The sequence below is a fragment of the Pangasianodon hypophthalmus genome, chromosome 11, assembly GCF_027358585.1.
Source record: "Pangasianodon hypophthalmus isolate fPanHyp1 chromosome 11, fPanHyp1.pri, whole genome shotgun sequence".
Taxonomy (NCBI): domain Eukaryota; kingdom Metazoa; phylum Chordata; class Actinopteri; order Siluriformes; family Pangasiidae; genus Pangasianodon; species Pangasianodon hypophthalmus.
In genome coordinates, this window is record NC_069720.1 from 23,985,444 (window position 1) to 23,993,358 (window position 7,915).

At 37.4% G+C, this 7,915-nt stretch overlaps 1 non-coding gene across 1 annotated transcript; it reads left to right on the top strand.

Moving 5' to 3' along the window:
• Nucleotides 1-4,944: 4,944 nt before the first annotated feature.
• trnaq-uug (transfer RNA glutamine (anticodon UUG)) lies at nt 4,945-5,016 on the top strand. The gene has a single exon. It is a non-coding gene; the product is annotated as a tRNA-Gln (tRNA).
• The last annotated feature ends 2,899 nt before the right edge of the window (nt 5,017-7,915 follow it).

The window sequence follows — 7,915 nt, forward strand, 5'->3', positions numbered from 1 at the left end:
AAAAAGATCAGACCCTAGTTAGAAGTATTTAATTCATACCCTGAGATGTTCCCAATATTCTTATTAAGTTCAATAAATGGGGGATGCTGTCCTTTAGATTAGCCAAGAAAAGTATAATATCGTCTGTGTGTAAGGAAATTCAATGTTCATATTCACAAACTCTTATGCCTGAAATGTGTTTGTGTTCTCTTATAGCTATAGCTAAGGGTTCTATGGCCAAAACAAACAGCAGGGAGACAGGGGGCATCCTTGCCTTGCTCCTCTGAAGTTTGTGCACATGAAGAGATCGTGATTACGATGTGGTGTGTATTCAAGTGGTTTTGTTCAAGAAAAAATGGATGGCGTGAGAACTTTTTATTTGTTTGTTTGTTTTTATTTTTGTACCTAAACAACACAAAATCAAAAATCTATGCACTGGCATGTCAATTTTTTAGACAAAAATTTCTGGGTTCTTCTGATTATCTTTGAAGAAAATGCATTCCTCATCAAAGCACAAAATGCATACAAACTAAAACTGTACAAACTTTAGCATGTAAATCTGACCGTCTGCTCACATTCATAGTGGCAGCTACCATGACTTTGTGCTTTAGACACATTCTAACTTGGAATCGCACCCACATGTGAGATTCAGTCCCCCTTTGCTGTTATAATAAGCTCCACTCTTCTGGGAAGGCTTCCCACTAGATTTCGGAGCGTGGCTGTGGGGATTTGTGTTCATTCAGCCACAAAAGCATTAGTGAGGTTGGTCACTGATGTCTGGGGTGCAGTTGGTGTTCCAGTTCATCCCAAAGGTGTTCAGTGGGGTTGAGGTCAGGGTTCTTTGCAGGTTAGCACTCTGAAATCAGCGAGCAGGGTTCAAATCTCAGTGGAACCTGCCCCACCTTTTTGAAGGGGAATAGGAACCAATTCTGCAACTTGAGCTCTGATTACAACATCTTAGTGTCTGACCTATGGTATAATCCTGCCTTGCCAGATATCAGTGACAATAATGGTTAGAACTCTGAATTCAGTGAGTTCAAATCTTGGTCGAACCTACAAAGCCTTTCAGATTCCAAACACTTGTAAAAATGAATGAAAACAAAATTCAGTAGAAGATGAATATCTGCAAGCCCGTGTCCGCATTAGCTGAAATATCATGCCTGGGGGAGCCACAGACTGGAGCTCTGATGGTGGAAGGTTTGTGCTTACTCAATGTAATGTGTAGAAGCGAAAATAGCTCAGGTGGGAGCGCACTGACATGAATATTGATTAAATATCAGTAAAAGCTGCAAAGTCTTTACTCAAGGTTCTTTACTATTGTACGAAGAAGATGAATTATCTCAAAAAGCTTGTGTTTGCTGCAGAATGGCCAGTTTTTTTTTTTTTTTCATCAAATTTTGATCAAACAGCTTATTGTTCACAACTGCTAGCTCAGGTGGGAGAGCATTAGACTGAAGATCTAAAGTGCCCTTGTTGGATACCTGGTTTTGGCATTGGGTGCCATGTTTTGATTACAATATCTCAGGTTCAAGGTTCATTTTTAAAGTAGACGCTTTAGCTGAAATGTTGGTTTGTGCCAAGTAAGCTTTCATGTCATAAACTCTAGTAAAGATGAGTATGGAGAAAATTCTGCAACTTGGGCTCTTTGTTGGTTACAACATCTTAGTCTCTGACCTATGCTATAATCACAGCTTGCCAGATGTCAGTGACAAGGGTTGAGGTCAGGGCTCTGTGCAGGACACTCGAGTTCTTCCACTCCAGCCTTCACACACCATGTCTTCATGGAGCTCGCTTTGTGCACAGGGGCATTGTCATGCTGGAACAGGTTTCAGCCTCTTAGTTCCAGTGAAGGGAAACTGTAATGTTACAGCACACAAAGACATTATATAATTGTGTGCTTCCAACTTTGTGGCAACAGTTTGGGGAAGAACCACATATGAGTGTGATGGTCAGTCGTCCGCAAAATTTTGGTAATATAGTGTGCGAATTCCCAAGTAATTATGACATTGTGCTAGTGTGCAAGTGCTCTCACCTGGACATTACGCTATTTCTGACAGGACTTGAAGGCAGCACTGTGCTGCATTTGAAAAACTCAGAATTTCTGTCCTCGAACTAAGCTGTGAGCCAAGCCTTAAAAACATTAAGTTCATCGATCCCTGACTCCCGAGAATGTTCTTTTTTTGCATCCGCATCTACATTATTTCTGTTAACATGGTAAAAAAAAGTCAAGATCTGCTCACATTTTTTTGAAACTGTAAAGTTTAAACTCACAGACTGTACAGACAATATCTCAGGACGTGTATGTGGAAAGATCCGGTCAGAACTTCTCTGGTACATCAAGAGAAAGAAGGCCAGTCAGCTTTACTTGTTGAACGAGACAAAACCATAGTGTAAACATTACACATAGGAATAGTAGAGCACCGTAATAAACACCTTTTACTGCAAAGTTATTATTTTTTTTAAGGAATAAGGAATGCAGAAACAAGGACTGGTATGAAGTGTCTTGTCTTACATCTTCTAAACACGTCTTTCTCACATTACCCATCATGTCTACCACAGAGGCAGCAGCAGCAATAACAGTGTAAAGAATTTCTTAATAAACTGCTTCATTCTGTTCAAGTGTGTGTGTGTGTGTGTGTGTGTGCAATTTACTTTTTATATACATGAAGAGTGACATTATAATCAAAATTGAATGCCTGTGTTTAAATTGTGTCTAAAAATGTGTTTTAAAAGAATCTAAGGTGGAGTCCTGCATCCATATAGCCTCCTATACAACTGGCCCTGCAATCCAGTTTAGAGAAACTTTCATGGAGACGTCCATGTATTTTCGCCATTCTGGACCTTGAATGTACTAAACTCAAAAAACTGATGTAATTCTGAGTTCAGACTTTCTACTTCCAAGTTGAAGTGAATGCAGCATTAACTTTATTTCTACTTTACATGCAGCTTAAATATCCAAAGATATTTCCAGGCTGGGACTGGCCTGATAAAGTTTCTAATCCCTTCCACCAAATGAATTTAGAATCTGTGCTCTAAATTGAAATCCCTTAGCAAATTCAAAGATTACGGAAAGAACTAGTCTCTCTTATTCCATTAGGGGGCAACATAGAGTCATAAACCCATTAAATCAAATAGAAAATGCCTAGAACTGGATTAGCAGCGAAGGAAGGAAATAAAGAGATCACTGATCTTCACTAAGCAAATACAGTTTATTATGATGGTGGGACAAACTCATTAAAACTTTTAAAAGCAGATTAAGAGCTTTTACTTCTCTAAATCAAAGACAGGCCAATAAGATAAGGGCAAAGCTGCTGAAAAAGAACTATGAAAAATTTTAATGAAGATGCTATAAATATAGATTTAGATCAATTGAAAATATTCTTGTTAAAAGTATTATTCTTATCAAAAAGTCTTAAGCAGGCAAGGGAAGAAAAGAGTAGTGACATTATTAGGTGTCTAATTTTTAATAATAAATTTGTAATAATTGTAATAATAAATTACCCCATCTTGGAAAAGTGCTTCCAGTGTTTATTCTGGTTTCACAAAACACAGAGTGCTTGTTTGCTCACAGCAGGATTATCTAGGAGAATTATTATATTGGAGATTTCAGACTTAGAATGAGGTGTAGTGAAGGGGAGTGTCTATAACATGACTGACAGGAGGCTCTTATAAACACAGACAAGCACTCCAGACTGTAACACAGGTTTCCAAAAGTGTCTTCTAAGCCACATAAGACACTTGTGCTGAGGCCATGGCTTAAACAGTTAGTTCTGTTTATTTATGTTCTACACATTTCGCATATCAAGTTTTGTGATGATGGATGCTAGTTGTGTGAAATTCCAGCTGAAATCTGATTGGGTGAAGGGGGCCATGTTTTTGATGTAATTAGGTGATGAATAAAAATCCAGTTACAGAGTTGGGGGCCATACTGTTTACAATTTAGCTCCTCCCCCTATGTATGACCACACCCCAAACTTGACCTTGGAAATGACCTCTGAATCTTGTCCTGTATACGGCTTTCAAGGTCCGTGTGAATCCAATCATGAGTTACAGCTGTTTGAGTAAATTAGGCTCTGCCTCGTTAGAATTGATTGGCATGTGGTGGCCATATTGTTTACAAATATCAAGACAATTTTGATTATTATTGAGTTTCACATTCTCCTGAGTAATTTGACACCAAATTTGTGAAGATCGGTCAAAAAACCTAGGACTAGTTTGCAAAGTAGGTGTTGCATATTATACAAGTTAGCAAAAATCTAAGTGGGCAAGGATAAATGTTTCTTTTTTGTTTGGGAGAACCCAAGGAATCAGTAAAAAAATGTATTTTTTTTTGTAGGACTCACGATTCATTGTGCCACCACCATTAGGCCAATCGGGCCCATCTCGTCTGAGTGGCAGGAGGGAGTACTACCTGTAGACAAAGTTGCGTGTCTCTACAACTTATGGGTTGGTCAGCAGAAAAATAAGAAGAAGAAGGGGAAAGAAAAATCCTAACAATTACAATAGGCTTCCGGCACCTTTGCTGCTTGGACCCCTAAATACAATTCACATGGAAAAAGTGCTGTACAGATTTGCAAAGAAAAAAACAAAAGCTTAAATGAAATAAAATTAAATGCAAGACAATAAAGAAAACTGAAACACTATGAATTGACAACAAGACAATTTGATGTCCTGTGTCAGAGGGCTCTGATTTTGCTGTTAAAAAACTAAGACTAAAAACTAAGAAACTTAGTTTCCTAGAAGCTAGTGCTCTGAGTTCAACTCTCAGTGAAACCTACAAAGCTTTTATTCAAGGTTCTGTACTAAAGTAGAAAAAGTGCTTCGACTGAAGCATGGGTTTGTGTCAAGTCAACTTTCATGTAATAAACTCTCCCAAAGACGAATATGGAGAAGATTCTTTTTCAGAAGCAGCGGTGACAATATGGCAGTATTCAGCTGGTGAAAAATAACAGTACAGGCTTGCTTGGTTCCATGGTGTAATGGTTAGCACTCTGGACTTTGAATCCAGTGATCTGAGTTCAAATCTCAGTGGAACCTGCAAAGCATTTCTGATTATGAAGATCTGCTGCAATGACCAAATTTTATTGAAGATGGTCCAGGCAGTGAAGCCCATATACGCATTGGCTGAAATATCATGGCTGGGGGAGACTGACTGGAGTTCTGATGGTGGACTGATGATAGCACTCTGGACTCTGAATCCAACAATCCAGATTTTGGTGGAACCTGCAAAACCTTTCAGGTTCCAAACACTTGTAAAGATGAATATGGTCCAAATTCTGCTGAAGATGAATAAGGGCCATGACTGAAACTTTTGGTCCATGCAGTTAAGCCCATATGCTCACTCTGTTGAAGACGAAATTCTGTTCAAGATGAATGTTGGCCAATTCTGCATCTTTGGATCTGGTTTTTGATTACAATGTCTTAGTCTCTGGCAATATATGGCTGTATTCAGTATATGGCCGTATTCAGCTGGTGAAAAGTAAATACACGTACCTAGGTTCTATGGTGTAATGGTTAGTTCTTGTAACTTTGAATCCAGTGATCTGAGTTCAAATCTTGATAAAACCTGCAAAGCCTTTGTGCAAGATTCTGTACTAAACTAGATAAACTCTATCAACTGAAGCATAGGTTTGCACCAAGTAAGCTTTCATGTCCCATACACTTGTAAAGATGAATATGGGCTGAGTCTGCAACTATCAGTTTTGATTACTTGGCCTTAGTCTGATTCTCCTGGATAAGGCATAGGAAACAATCATCCTGCTTCTGGGTAAGGAAAGAAAATAAATTATATTATGCCAAAAATATTTAAATTACAAAATTAAATACAATTCATACAGACAAAGTGATTTTCAAAAGAACATCATACAAACTTACATGAAATTAAATGAAATATGAAATACATGAAATATAGGACAATAAAGGAACGTCAGGCTGGGTAGATGGCTGCAGTTGCAGGTTAGTGCTTTTATTAAAAAGATATGCAGACAGATCCAAAAACAAGAGAACATGGTTGCAAACAGGCAAAGTTTAGGTGAGGAACAAACAGATTTGAGCAGACTAAACCTGTTTCTTAAAACCAGAAAACAAGTGATATCGAAAACCAAAATGTCATGTACAAGAAAACAAGGTTTGGTAAATCAACAGTGGAACACATGACACTACTGCGAATCATTCGATCGTTTGTGGCTTATATAGTGTGAGTGTCCACGATCATGTGTGACTGGGTACAGGTGCAAACAGTCAGTAATCAGATCAGTTGGAGCATGATATGAAGTGTGTGGCTTGCAACTTGTAGTCCGTGGAGGCCATGTTTGTAAGCTGCAATGCATTTTGGGAATTCCAGCCAGTTCCAGCATTGACATGACAAGGAAATTAAAATGCTATAAATCAACATCAAGAAAATTTGATGTGCTGTGGTAGACAGATCCAATCAACTCCTGAACATTCTCCTAGCTAAATAAAACCCCAACTGCCATTGATGTTAAAGGTCAATCAGCTCAGCAACAGCTTCCATTAATACTGGAATTAATTCATAGTCTGCATATCTACTACTTATATATTGCTTATTAAGCACTGAATTCCTAAACAGAAACACTGAAAAAGCTCATTTATTCAATAGAGTTTTGTGAATTAAATGACTTCTGAGGACATTAAAGAACTTATTGATATTTACATGGATGAAGCAGGTATTAACATTAATATGTCATGATGTCAATAATGTAACTGACGAACTGCCTGTATTAAGTTCATGTTAAATGAGGAATTGAAGTGAAATACAATCTAAACATTATATCAAGTTTAAACTGTGAATCATGAGACTTTTTCAGAATGAGCTGAGGCTGAATATGAGGCTGTAGAAAGACTGCGAGAAGATGCTGAAACCTCTGGGTGAGTAGGAGCAATCTCTCACACTGATATACCTCTTTAACTGTAAAAGTCCTCCAACCATCAAATACTCAGATAAATAAATAAGTGAGTAAATAAATATAAATAAAATATAAATATAAAAAAAAGACAATGTGTTTTATTGAAAAGTTTAGGAACATAACATTTGTGTTTCAGTCAGAAGTTTAGTTTGAAAAATAAGTTATATTAAGATGCATCCATTCTTCAGTACATGAGTTAAAACTATTCAAAAATCCAGATGTGTTTCTGTCTAAGATGAGAAGGGAGTGAAAATATGTGGACAGTGATTTTGTATATTGGTCACATATTTCAAATACAGAGGTCAGTACAAAAATTAGAAAAAAAGGCTGAAATTAGTGTGGAATATAGATTATTAAGTGCATTATTGCACAAAAGAAATGTGTACATATGTTCCAACATCAGTGTGGTGTTCATTCTCCCAGATGCGGGGAAGCCTCAGGGTGAGAAGAAATCATTCATATCAGAAAAAATGTACAAAAAACAATACCCAAGCTATTGACTACTGATATGTGATAAAGGTTAAGCAGCTCTTAATACTACATAGTGCTCCATAAATACTATTCACATATTGCTTCTTAACACAATAGCTGAAAAGCTCAAATTTTGTAATTTGTTTAATAGAAGCATTCTTATTTCAGGAGAAAGGATGAGCCAGAGGATGAGCGCTAAGGCTGAAGCTGAGGCCAGTAAAGAACTGATGGGCCGTTTCGTCGAAGATATTGAAACAAATGACAAACAACTGAGTTAATAAAAAACTGATACGGAAACCTAACAATATTAATTTGATGAACGAGAATGGATGCACGCTAAGGCCCTTATGGTACTGATGGGAATTGCTGGGGCAGAGGATAAAACCATCAGTCAGCTTCTAGATGAGACAGAGGAAACGATCGACCTGCCTCTGGGTAAGAAAAGAAAATGAACTTGTACTATGCCAATAATAATTAAATTGCTAGGTTAAATACAATTCATACTGAAAAAGTGAGGTACAGATTAAAATGTAATGTGA